Source organism: Lagopus muta, chromosome 2 (genome assembly GCF_023343835.1).
Source record: "Lagopus muta isolate bLagMut1 chromosome 2, bLagMut1 primary, whole genome shotgun sequence".
NCBI classification, from domain to species: Eukaryota; Metazoa; Chordata; class Aves; order Galliformes; family Phasianidae; genus Lagopus; species Lagopus muta.
The window spans coordinates 74,996,365-75,010,418 of NC_064434.1; the positions used below are offsets into that span (position 1 = coordinate 74,996,365).

General features: G+C 36.0%; 1 long non-coding RNA gene across 5 annotated transcripts in view; it reads right to left on the minus strand.

Moving 5' to 3' along the window:
- Window positions 1-11,339: 11,339 nt before the first annotated feature.
- The window catches only part of LOC125689095 (uncharacterized), a 30,211-nt gene continuing 27,496 nt past the window's right edge, over window positions 11,340-14,054 (minus strand). For 4 of the 5 annotated variants that reach the window (XR_007375033.1, XR_007375032.1, XR_007375035.1 and 1 more), the window contains one exon: window positions 11,340-13,514. This is a non-coding gene — a long non-coding RNA (uncharacterized LOC125689095). The remainder of the gene's footprint in view (window positions 13,515-14,054) is intronic. The other variant, XR_007375036.1, reaches the window with a different exon arrangement.

The following is a 14,054-nucleotide window of genomic DNA, read 5'->3' on the forward strand; positions in this document are numbered from 1 at the left end:
TCTGTCTCCTGTTTGTTTTTGCCTGGAAATGGCCAGTTTTCACTTTCACATCAGAGCTGGAAAAGGATGTCAGCTTCTAAATTTGCACTAAAAATTGAGATATTTTTTCAGATGCTTTTTTATTTGGTGAAAACATAACCTGTAAGCTGTAATTGCATTACTAGTATAAAAGCCAACTAAGTAACTAGAAAAGTGACTGAATATAAAAGCTAAAAGATCAACAACATACCGGTTAATAATCACTTTAAATAGGGTCTTACAGTAGTGTAAAACTCTTCACACCTTTAATGAAAAGCTTAACATCAGAGAGCATTGCCTACCTCTGGCAATCTGCATGTAAGCAGAAAAAAAAAGAAAAAAAAAGTGGTAAATATACCACTGAGTGCTTCAGCTTTACATCTGCCTGTCCACAGGTGCAGTGCCACCCCTCTGTGATGCTCTCTTGCTTTGAAGGAGAATGTGCACTTCTGCCTCCCCATTTATCTTGCAATTAGCTGCAGAATAAAGGTCACAGCAGTTTACACAATATACACCTATAGAAAGTGAAAATCACACTCATGAGCAGGATTCGTAAAAGGCTACTGGTTGACAATATATTATCCATGTTACTGAGTCTCTTGCAGATCACATATTTTTAGTGCCAGTAATGCTTCTTTATCCCTGGCTCAAAGCAATATTCAGCTACACACCACTATTTCAAGGAATCAGGAGTTGGACGATACAAGTTGTTAAAAATAATCTACAGACTGAATAGGAATTTTTGTTCTTTCATTATTTTTTCTTTTCAGTTCTTTAAGTTCTGGTTCTGCCTTCTGCAATTTCCATTAGAATGCTGGTTCTTTTGTATCTTTGCTAACATTCTTGTGTTCAGTAACTTCCCTAGAATGCTTATCCTTGACTGGAGAAGAAGCGTGGTCCATGCTCTCATTTTAAAGAGGAAAATAAGACGATGACTGTTCTTAGATTGTGCTGTAGGCCTGTGGCAGAGCCAGAAACAGAACTCACATTTCCTAAGCCACAGAGCAATTCTTCATATTGGCTCTTAAAATATGCTACAGTAGGGAGATGCTCAAAGGTAAAAGAAAATGATTTTGAAACCCTAATACAGAACGGGGAGAAAAAACAAACACGCAGCAGGAGTTAAACATCTAAAGCAGCAAGAGTTTTCAAAGAAAGCTGACAGCAAATCACACACAAGCAGGCAAAAATACATCAGACAGACTGTCTATGGTTTCATACTGCAACCTCTATACAAAAGTCCTTATCTTATTATTGTGGATCTTTTGAAACCACAGATGGGAAAAAAACTTAGACTGTGAACAGAAAACATCAATTTTTATAGGAGAAATTCAGCAACACACAGCAGAAATGAGTGCTAATCTGAAATCTAGATATGAGGAAATGTTAATTAAGAATGTTTGAAATTAAGCACGATTATCTAAAAATACGATGCAAAAAAATGCAATGAGAAATTTTCAAGATGGTGAAAAGGAAAAAAATGTATTTAAGAGTAAATGGATTAAAGATGAAGAACTCTCAAGTTTTCGTGTCAGAAACTGATTTCTAGTACTCATTTTAGGTAGAGTAAATCTCCCTCAGGAAGGAGTTGCAGTGTTTGAGTATTTTATGTGGAATATTAATTTTAAAATCTTGTTTCAAAGCAACCCAGCAAATATACTTTATTTTTGCTACCCCCTTAGGGTAATGAATGCAACAATAGCTTTTATTTCTTTCTGCACAATGTATCCTGCAGATATACCAATGACATTTTTTCCGTTTCACTGCATAAGGCTATTCAATTAGAGCAAAAAGTCTTTTACATCATTGAAGGGCTGCAACATAATACTGAATGTGAAATAAAAACAAATCTGCCAGAGATTTTCCTTCTTCTGCACAGCCCGTTTGTAGATCATCTCAAGTTGCTAAGGTGCCATGGAGGTACAGTAGCACTTTTTTGTTGTAAGGCCACTAGCTTTTGGCAAGGGAGAGTTGCAGACATAACACTGTTTCCAAGTCACCAAAGAGCTTTCAGCTTGGCTAAGAATCTGAGTGTTATCAAGTGGGCTTGTAGCTCAACAGCAGCCAAACCACACCAGTTAAATGCTTCGCTCTGCATTTCTGGTCTTATTTGCAAGTAAATTTTACATTTTCTCAATAAGTAAAAAATATTACAAGATAAATGATACTAACTTTAGCATGTATTTCAGGCACTCCAATATATTTTTTAAAAGTATGGCTCCATTTTCTTAGTAATCCTGCAGTAAACATACTAATGCATGGGTCTCTAGCTTACTCACCTATTTGTAGATTGGCTGCATAGCTTGCATATTATTATAAGAGCTAATACAGTTACTGTAATTGAAACACTGACTGACAACAACTTTAAACTCTGGAGACACAATGGTTCTACTGAGACTCAGCTGAGAAACACTTTGGAGTATTTACACAGAGACCACGTGCACAACACCAGCATCTCCTGTGGAATGAGTTGGAGAAGAGGAGAAAGCCAGGCAGCACATTATGTACTGTTCCCTGCTGAACTGCAACACTTTCTGTCATTTTACTGCCACTCTGTAACAAAAGTATTTCTCTTTGTGAAAACAAATCACGCAATAGTTTTAAAAAGGAATCCAGTGGATTTTGATATGACACCAAATTTTCCATTTTGAAATCTCAAGATGGATTAGTGAATTAGCTGTATGCTTTAATTCTTTCTAAACTCAGTGAGGCTGAGGGTTCACAAAATTATTATTCAAAATAAGAAAAATTTCCATTCCCTTACAGCATCAAGAGATCCTGTGGACTACCTTCTCTAGCCTTAATCAAATCAGTTTTGGAGAATACGATTAGCTTGGTTAAAAGGAGAGACTTAGTATTCAAATAAATGAATTAAACAGAACCCTAAGTAGTCTCACTATCACAGCAGATGCATTTTTTTCATATCCCCTGTTATTTCCTATTATCTATCAAGACACAATGCCAAATCAAATATTCCTTTGGAAAGTTTTCTAGTGAATTTCATTCTGGTCATTAAATTAAAGGACAAATTTTTGCCCTCATACTTACATAATAAAAGATTATTAACAATTTCGCTCCAGAATTACAGACTAATTTTAAAACCATGATTTAAAATGTTTCCTTAATTATCACTTATTCAATATATCTGTTGAAATAAAAAATCGTTATAACAATTACTTTTGGTATTTCATTTCTCAAATTCCATTATTCAAAAGAGCCATGAGACAGCAGAACCACTTACAGAAGGTCAATTATCTAAAATGGTCCATTACAAAAACATCTCCAACTCCCAGGTTGCTCTGTCTGTTCAGTGACCACTGTAAAGATTGCCTCAGTTCAGGTTCCATAGGAGGCAAGTGTTACTACTGCAAAAATAATGCTACAATTCTTTTCCCTCTCACTCTGTACTTGTTGTCTTCAGAGAGGATGAGTACTAGAAGGATAAAAGCACCAAGCTAACTTCCTTGGTTTAGATCTAAGACATGAGAAATTAGCAGTGTAACATTAAGGAAAGCAATTCATTTGACTCAACCTTTCCTTTTTTTTAGAATATTATTGACTACTGATTCTGCTATTTATTTTTTAGGAACCCAGAAGATAGTTTCAAAAAAGATATTTAAGTACTGGCATGAATAAGGAATAATTAAAACCTAGGCGATAAACCATACAATCAATTATGTAGTCTATTATAAACCAAAATGCAGATTTACACGTGTAACTGTGATCCTCAGTGATAATAACCAGGCAACCTCCAAGACTCTCAGTCAAAAGAAATCTTTTTTTGTGTTGGTTTTTTTTTTTTTTTTTTTCTTCTCAAGTTATTTATTCCTGTTATTCATGAGAAAGAGAAATAATTATTCTGATACATGAACAGTCCACTCAATCATACATACATTTGAATCCTGGGGCAGAAGCAAAACTTCTCTTTTCCAGGGCTTGAATATTATAATGGAGGGGTAAATAGTCTCTCCTCCTAAAGAGGACTTGATGTGTGAAAGCAATAATTTATATTCTGATGTGAAGAAATTCAGAAACAGCTGCTGAGCAGCAGCTGCCCCCATCCCAGCCAATTCACCTTAGTTTTATAGTTTGTTTGGTTTTTTTGCCATATGAGATGGAATACTCAGTGAGTTTAGGTCAACTGCTCTGGTTCTGTCCCTTTCCAGCTCCTTGTGCTCCATGCTGGAAGGACAGCATGAAAAGCTGAAAACCTGAAACTTGGCTCCGTACAGCACTGCTCAGCAACAACTAAAATATCAGTGTGTTATCAGCATTGCCTTTCTTCTGAAGCCAAAATATAGTGTCATATGTGACAGTGGAAAAAAAAAAAAAAAAAAAGAAACAAACAACTGAAACTAGGACTTTCTATAAAATATTTAGAAGTAGGGGACAAGAAATAAGCATAAGGAACATTTCTGGAATATGAAGCAGAGTACTCTTACTCTAGTTAAACTAACAGTTCTTGTACCTCTGGATATCTTTTCTTCCTCCATGCCCAATGGAATTAAGCAAGGTGGGAAATAATCAGTGAGCCATCTAGTTAAAGGTCCTGAATCATTGTTAAAAAGCGTGGATGGTATTTGGAGAGAGTACCATAACGTCCCCCACTGCAATTTAAACTCATTTTCCATTAAAAAAAAAAAAAATGGAAACCTTAATTTTGTGATTAAGAAGCTGCTTCTCGTCATATTTTTGAGCACCAGCTGAAGCCAAGCACTCTAACAGCTCTAAGAATCAGGAAAGAGGAACCTGCATTTACAACCTGCAACCAGATGGAAGAAATGGGCTGCGAAGCAAGGCTGGACTGCACGACTACATAGGATGCTAACTGCAGTATTTTATATCAGTTCCCAAACTGACTATGCAATTTGCACGTGACCCTTTAAAGCGTGCCTGCCAAGGGATACAGTTTTACATGAACACAGCAATCAGAGAAGCAGGGAACACCAGTTTTACTCAAGTGAAAGGTTAGGGGAGGAAAGGGAGCCAGAGAGTCACTGGACCTGAGAAAAGATAAAAGACAAGTTAAATTGTCACTCACTAAGCTGATGACCAATTCATGGTTGACTCATGCTCTTCTCAGGTTTATTGCTGTTGTTAAATCTACTAGCAATTTTCTTTTTTCTTCACACATTCTTTGGCAACTTCCCTTCAGGTGCAGCCACTCAGTACCATATTTAACATGTCACAAACCTCTTAAATTCTTTCTAAGCCACACAGCAGGAATCTAGCTGCATCACAGGGCAAGACAGTAGAATTTCTGCCTCTTTCTAGAAAATTCTCTGACCACACACTGCTACAGTGTTCCTCAATAAATGCATTTACTGTTCCTTAATAGGAAGGATCCTCCTTCTGAGTGACATATTCATACACAACTGATTTCACATTTTGATTACTTTTCCCTCTTCACTTCTTCGCAGCACAGTAGCTTATGCTGTCTTAATGAGACTTTCAGCAGCCTAAAACAAGCCTCAGATTGAATATGCTCTGAAAGGACTCTCTCAACCTCCATGTAGAAATTTGCTGTTTAAAAAACAAAAAAACAAGACAAAAAAAAACAACAGTAATTTTAAAAAGACTAAGAGAAGTGCACAACTGAAAGGGCAATTCCCAATAATAGTGACTGCATATAAATATTTTTCTGAAAAATAAATCAGAGGATTAAGACAAGAAAAAGGTATTTGGTGTACAACTAGACCTTTTCCCCATTGTGTCTCAGAAGATAGCAGACAAATCCACGCCTTCGAGCCACTGCTGATGAAATGCTCTGAAACACTTTTGGATATGAAATCCCAAGAGAAGATAGCAGTTCCTGTTCAGTGACTGGAGACATCACGCTAGAAGCAAGCAAACAGTCTGCAATTCGCAGCAGAAATTAAGCCACCTGGTAAAATTCCACACAACCACATTTTTTTCTGAAAATTAAAGCTGTTTCAGATTTATTTATTTTTTTTCAGCATTCTGTGCCTTCTCATTGTAAAGGAATAACGCTGATTTCTGAGAAAAATGGACAACATTATTTGAAGCAGCTGTAACCATCTATTCAACACAGACAAATTAAATTAAAGAGGAGCTGAAACAGGCAGAGGTATATGGCTTTCTAACTATTCTGTGTGCAGTTCTTTCAGAATGCTCAAATACCAACATGCTTCATAATCGACTGCCTACACGGTCTCTAAAACTCCTGCAGTGTTCAGGGAATATTTGTGCAAGAGAAACTGGAAGCAAGAACAAAAGCTTGGCAAAGTCCAGTGCAGGTCTTCTAAGCAATGGAAAGCAAAGAGCTTCCTGTGAGCATCCACAGCAGCCGCAGGGCTTCCTATGACAAGGACCAAGTAACAGCACAGACTGCCAGGATCCACTTCATGCTCAGATACTGGAGAAATTCTAGTGGAAGAGTTCACCTTAATGTGGCTTTGTTTCACTTATTAGATGAAGATGTGCTGAGTATTCTATTCTCATCCTCTGACCACATAGCTGCTGCACTTTTCATTTACATTAGTGCTGCATCTTCAGTGAATGCCTAACATCACATACCTGACTGACCCTTAGGAAGTACAGTAAAAGCATTTATAAATATAATTCCACATAAAATGAGGATTCAACTCCAAGTTGGAAAATTATAGGGAAAGTAAAAGAAAAGAATATTACTGAAGTACATCTAGAAAATATTTCTCTCTAGTGATGGATTTTCCCGGGCTACCATAAATACAGACTTGACTGCAGTTCATCTAAAGCAGTATTTTTTTTTAATTGAAGTGAAAGAACATAATAGCAATAACAATGAAATAATTTGCAGTGGCATTTGCTTTCCACTATAAACACCAGAATTCTAGGCACTTGCATGAGGTTGGCCATGATAATAAAATTTCCTTGTAACAGGGCTAAATAGGGGAAGCCAAATGAAAGTTTATTGTAACAAGATAATTCTTTTGTAATGCTTCAGGGAAGAGCACTTCCTTAATGCATGGCACCCTGCAGTTGACAGCTTCCAGGAAACTGGGTCATCAAACTTCAGACAACCAGTCTGCTGTAGGGATGCAATTCCACTCGCAGTAGTTTCCCTGACTTCTAGTGTCCACCTCTGTTCAGCTTTCCTTTCCTTGCCAACCAGAGGTGAGGGGAAGACCTCACTGATTACATCTAAGCATTTCTGGCAGTAACTTCCCCTTTTAAGTACACTGAATTCACTCACAAGCTTTTTGCATATGGATGATGGTCCTTTACAGATATTATCAAGAAATCCACATCAACCAGATACCTAGCACCACTAATCTAGGAAATAGTTAGAAAAAACACTTTAACAAAGAGGCTGCACTCACAGTGACCCAGAGCAAAAATTAAATTCAGGCCTATCCTTTCAATTCAGAGTCCTCTTACCTCTGCATTGCATTAACCAGAAACAATGGCAAAAGAGGTTCAAAAACCAAATTATTCTTAAGAATACCAAATAAATTGTATCACAGATCAGATAAACTATGACACTTAGAATTCGACTGAATTCCACATATCCCTAGATTACAACAACTCTGTCATATGATAACAGTTGCTTTCCTTATTTCCCAACATTCTTATCAAAAACGATTTGACACAATTTAGTATCATTATTCCTAAATTAAAAATAGAAGTGTAGAATGAGCTAAGCCTTTTTGAATTATTGATCTTAATTGAAGCATTTTGATAGTAAGTTCAGTGTAGTGATCCATTCAGACTTTTTGCTTGGATTACATCATTTTCCAGAAGATGTTGAGATATTTAAAATCCACTATTATCACATGCAACAACCACTGGCAAGCTAAAATACTAAGATAATTAGAATGGCAGAAGGGGATTCTGGTTCCAAAGGCAAGTTCTAGAATACAGCAGTATCTGTCTGCTGACTCAAACTCACATCTCTTTCTTCCATGCCTATTTCATAGCTATATTTCTCCAAAGGCCCATTATGTAAGTAACAATGATTCTGACTGCATGGATTTGTAAGAATAAAAATCAGTGTGTGGCAGTCTGGAAGAAGTTAACCTGGATCTCAAGTATTTACAGCGTGATGATAAACTTTTGTCCAGAGCCAGGACTGCATTTCAAACACCAACATCCAGCATTTTTTTTTGAGAAGGATTTTGATCAGTTTGTTACTCGACAGAATCTGTTCCTTCCACGTTCCTCAGGACTCAATCACGGGTGTGTAGCAGGCTAAGATTTAGAAGGTATAAAATGGTAAATTTAGAATAAAACTGATAAAAAGAGATAAAAAAGAAAATAAGCTATTTCATCTCCAGCTGTGCAACATAACACACTGATTTGAGATATACGGGTTCTTAGTAAGTAAACCCATTTAATTGAAAAAAAATGCCGAGAGAATCCTGGACCTGAAGTCTGAAATGGAATAAACAAGAGAGAAAGAACCAACGAGGTAGAACTAAAACGGGGATATTTTATTACTGAAATAAAAGATTTTTGAATGAAACACTACATACATAAGACCATACATGGTTCTGGAGCTTAACTCCAAAAGGAACATATGATGCAAAATGTTGTTTTAGCATTAAGGCAGAAAGTTCTCAGCCAATCTGAGAACTGGTTATAGCTTACAATCCATATCTTTTTCCCTGGCACTCAGATTCTGGGACATCTGAATGGATGCCAACAGCTACCACCTAATATCCATTTACTCTTTTTAAAACTATGCAATCCTGCAGGTCACTCAGTGTCTGAGGAGGTCCGATTTGTCAGAACAAGCAGTAAAGAACTGAATTCCCGTGTCAAATCTAAATTGGAGTCCACTCTACCAAGAAATGCGAGGCTCTTTCAAAGTTTAGCTTTTTAGCAGTAGTACTTGATATCAGTTTTTGCAAAAATCTTTTGCTAGCCAGAGTTACAGCATGACTCCTGATGCATTTGATCCTTACTCATGATAGAAAATTTCTCTAGGGCTTTCTGATGCAGCAGGAAAGACGCACATTTCTTGAACTCTGTCATGATCTAGGGAGTTGAGTTAAATATAAAAGCAGCAAAGGGGAAAAAAACAAACAAACAATATTTAAATACAAGCCATTCAGATGGCCTAGATGCTGCAATCAGTCAGAACATGAGATCACTGATGAAACGTGAAGGTAGGTGTCACATTTAAAGAGTTTTGCCTCTTCATTACTATGGATTATTGTTACTGTTACTTTTGTTACTATTGTTACTGTTTAACAACTGAAAACTTCAGGTTTTAGGAGGAATACAGCCTTGTTCCATTGTACAATATATTATTTGTAACAACAGAGTTTGAAAACTCTGCCCTATTTGCCATTGTAATTTGTAATTGTAATTTGCCATTTGTAAGTAGTTAATATTAAGAACTATTTAATAATTATTTTTTCGTAGCCAATAGAAAGCATTACATATAAAGCAAATGGCAGTACTGTAAATTAATGTTTGTGTCACAAGTCAACAAACAGAATGAATTCTTCAAATTTAGTCCTTTAAAATCTATTTCAACAATGTTCATCTTATTACTCATAGGCTGAAAAACAAATTCTTCCTAGAGAAATATGAGAATATGTCTTTACACATTTTCAGTACATCTGCAATTCTCTTTCTACCTGCTTTTTACAGATCTTTTACATCTTTTTACAGATGCTGTCCTGCTAACTGTCAAACTACCAACAATCCCTGAAGATCAAAATAATCTATTTTTTATTTAGATTCAGAGATGAGTCAATTGAGACTTAAAAACAACATTAAACAGAGTCAAAATTAGCCTGTAAAGCCAAGTCTACCATAGCGTGTTAGAGAAAATTAAACACGTGAAAAGGCATAAAATAATTTTGATGAATGCTAAGATACGTGATGAGTCTTTCCTCATAATATCATCTAGTTATAGTGGGAAATTTATCTTCCACTTTCTAGAGCAAACTTACAGTTATCCTTCTGCAGAAAGCTCATAAAGGTCTATCAGAACTCAGTCTCTAAGGCTACAATCCATTAAGAGTAATTTGTCACTTAACAATGAATTGAGATAAGGTATCATTAAGAAGAGAACATCCAATTAAAAAGAAACACCAACATCTCAAAAAATATGACAAGTACGAGATCAAAGTTTGCAGATGACATCCTCACACACAAATCCTTTCAAATTATAACTCAGTGTTCATTCACAGATCAAGAAAACAACATAGTTCTAAGGATCTTTAGAATCAATCTGAAGAAGCTGAGAATTCCCTGAAAGTTCACACAGAACCACAGCATATTTTGGGTTGGAATGGACCCCTAAGATCACCTTGTTCCAACCCTCCCCTGCTAATAGGCAGGGACACCTCCCTCTAGACCAGGTTGTCAAAGCCCCATCCAGCCTGGCCTTGAATGCTTCAAGGGAGGGGGCATTCACAAAAGAAGAAAAAAGAACAGTGATGAAATAGGCACATTTACATGCTTCATCTTTCACAAGAAGAAGCTGCTTCAGTCAAGTGGTGCTGCTTTTGCTCAAACAAGTTTTATTTAGTACACAGAAGCGGTGTGCAGTACTGTCAGAAGATACAACGTACATAGCTGGGTAATATCCCTGGGATATTAACATTAGCAGATTTTTAAAAATGCTTGAAGACTGTGCTTCTTCTGCTGAAAATACACTGCTACTCCAGTGTGCTTAACTGGTTTAAATTTGGACGGGTGTTAAGCAGGTTCTCTGTAGCACAGAGAAGGATTGGACAGCATGTTTCTGTGCTTCTGTCTCTGTCTCTCACTACACTTCTTCATAACTTAGCATAGTTGCCTTCACATATTTGCCATGGTGTAGTTAAAATAATTTCCTTATAAATTTGTTCTCTGAATCAACTGGGTTCCTGCAGCAAGAGTTGAATTCAGCAGCAACCTACATAAGAAAGGCTTTCTTGTCTATGAAATTATCTTTCCCTCAAAGATAATTGTGCTTTGTGATATTAAGCACTCAGGCATATTCAAGTTATTCTCAGAAATAATAATAAAATGGTTAATAAAGACCCATCTGAGGTTTTGATGGAAGCGTGAATTTAATTTCATAAAAATAATTAAACTGCTCAGCTTCCTATTATTCCTGAGGTCTTCTGTGCTCAACTCACCTATCCTGGGAGTCACCTCTTTTTATTTTCATTGCGATTTAATAAGGGCTATCACTCCATGTTGTAGGAAACAATGAAGTGCAGTTGAGGACTCAAAGCCAGCCTGGGTGGGAGGGGGTGGAAAATGATTGCAGAAACACCTGGACTCACTGCAGGAAAGTCTATCTCAAGGACATTGAGAAACAGCAACAGAAAACTAAGCAATCTTTAATATTCACCAGGAAAATAATGCATCTGATCTTGCACAGTAAACTGATACTTTAACACCATACTAATATTTACTCATACTCTGCTTTACAAACTAATAAATTATCAGTGTCCAGATATCTTTTGATCTCTAATAATAGCTCACTCTAGAGAAATAGCCAGAAAAACAGCAGTGTATGTATTTTGACATCAAGGTGATGTGCAAACTGCACCAAAAACTTACAAATGTACAGAGCAGTCCAGCAGAGGTGGACAAAAGAATGAGGCAGAGGAAGTTGCAAACATTTCTACTTTTGTTTTCTTAAAGCACAGACCTATCTTATATCCAAGAGAAGTGTAGGTATCAATGTTTTTGGTGGTATTTTGCTCTCATCATATTCAGGGCTTAATTTTCCCTTTTAACAATTAATTATAATATAGTCAAATAATCTGAATTCAATACATCAAAGTGCTGCTTTCTTGCTGACTTAGCCTGGAATGTATTTGTATAAGTTCATAATGCCATCCTGACTAAAGCAGCCAACAACTCTATTAATCCACTATTAATTATGAGATCTTGAGAGATATATTCTGACCAGATCTCTTCAGATCATCACAAACGGTTTCAAGTTGTAAGTTAGAAATAAAATGTTTGAAAATATTTGGAAGGAAAGAAGGAACATAATTTTAAATTCTTTGTAGAGCTAAACAAAAGAGAAACATGCACAGAAGGCATTGTACTTAAGCAACTGTCAACTGAAAGATTTTCAAGATGAATTACTTTTTAAAAGCTCAATATAATATTTTAAAGAAAAATCTGATAGGCAGTTACAAATACATGCAGAAATTAATGCTATGAGATAAGTTTCTGATATTTTGGTATGCGATTATCATCCTTCAGTTTTCTTTCAGTAAATAGAAAGGTTTTTTGTTTTTTTTAGACATCTTACCTTCAGGATCTTACAGCAGATTTGTATTACAATGGCCAAGTGATATGTGAAAACCAAGCATTAACTTTTACAATATAATTTTTACAAATGTTACAAGGAAAGCATTAAATAGAAATTTGAGATTAAAAGAGGAAGAAAAGAAGAAGTGATCAAAGCATAAAGATTTTAATGGGTAAATAACTTTCTGCTGAACTGACTGATGAAGCAAGCAGAATTTCAGAATACTTAAAATCTGCTAGTCATATAAAAGTAAGAATGAGAAACAAATAACAATGGAAGCATTTCAAGTTTGCTAGAAGCAAATTTGAAGAGTATAGTTTAAACTTACAGCTAAGTTAACTTAATTCAATGAAACTAACAGAGAATTAATCTTTTTTCAGGGATGAATACCTGCTGGTTTAGCTGTGTGAACCAACTCATTACAAGGTCAGGTAAGACACATTTTAAGTACGGAAGAAATTGCAAGTGCACACAGTCCATACATCTCCTCTGGCACTCCTATCTATCTTAGGAGCAAAGATTGACTTTTTCAAAATATTAAGCAGTGCCCTTGGAGCACCAACAGTATCGATACAGACAAGCAACCTGAGAAAATCCAACTTAATTCTATTTGCAAGTTATGTATTTCTTTTGCTCACTCTATCACATGCAAAATAATGAGTTCATGTCATAAAGCTGACCAAAACGACAGCAGCTTGCAAGTATGTCTCTGAAGTGTTCTATCACCCCTGAAGAGAAATAGCTCACCTTTTATGCAGTCATAAGCTTCTTTAGTAGTTGGTGAAACACTGAAACTGTGAGAGATCACAGAAAAATCAACAGCAAACATTTTCGACTGTAGCCTGACATTACCTGCACAATCTGACTACAAAGACTTGGCTGTACCTGTTTATTCTGAAATTAATAAATTACTATATTGATTTGCTTGAAAACATTTGGGAATCTCATTCATCTACTTTGAAGTTTAATCATCAAAACGTGCACCAACATTTTGTGAAGTTCATACTTTTGGATTTGGAGGATAAATAAAGTAGTACTGATTATAGGAAACACTTAAATGTGATGCTACAAAATTATTTTGAATTACTTGATTACATGTTTACAAAATAATACTGGTAAATCTGAATTTAATTTTATTGTACAAATCATGGAATGTATAGTTTATCAAGTTAAATACAGATTTACCTACATTACTTCAAAGACTAGGACCACTCAATACAACTCTAAAGTGAAGAATATTCCATTGGGTCTCCGGTCTCAGGACCACAGCAAATCTAATCTGAAACAAAACCCCAAAAGCCAGTGTGAACATCAAGACCTCAGCATCAACTATTTCCCTCTACTGATCAACTAATTCATAACAGCACTTCCTTTTGAACACATAGTTGGAAACTCAGATTTCAAGTTTCCAAGTTTGGTCAGAGGAGATACTGTACTCTTGCAGCAGTCAGGTAAAAAGGAATTTTTTTCCTCACTTCTCAGTCAATTTACTTTTAAAAGGATGATTATTCACTAAAAATCATAGGAAACAGTCTTTTATATTGGAAAAAGAAAAAACAAAACATTAAAGTAGAGAGTAGGCATTCATTCTCCCTAAGAGAAAGCTTTTTATGAAAACAGTTACACAAATTCACACAGCATGAGGATAGGTCCAGCTGAACAGGTTGCAGTAGAGAAATTGTGTGGCTGCTCCTTTGCCATGCTTACATGTACCATTCAAGGGTGCTAATAAGAGAGGGGAAAACAGATTTCAGCTCCTTCAGCCCCCATCTGACAGAACACATCCCGGGAGATCATTGGGGATACAGGCTCAAGTTAC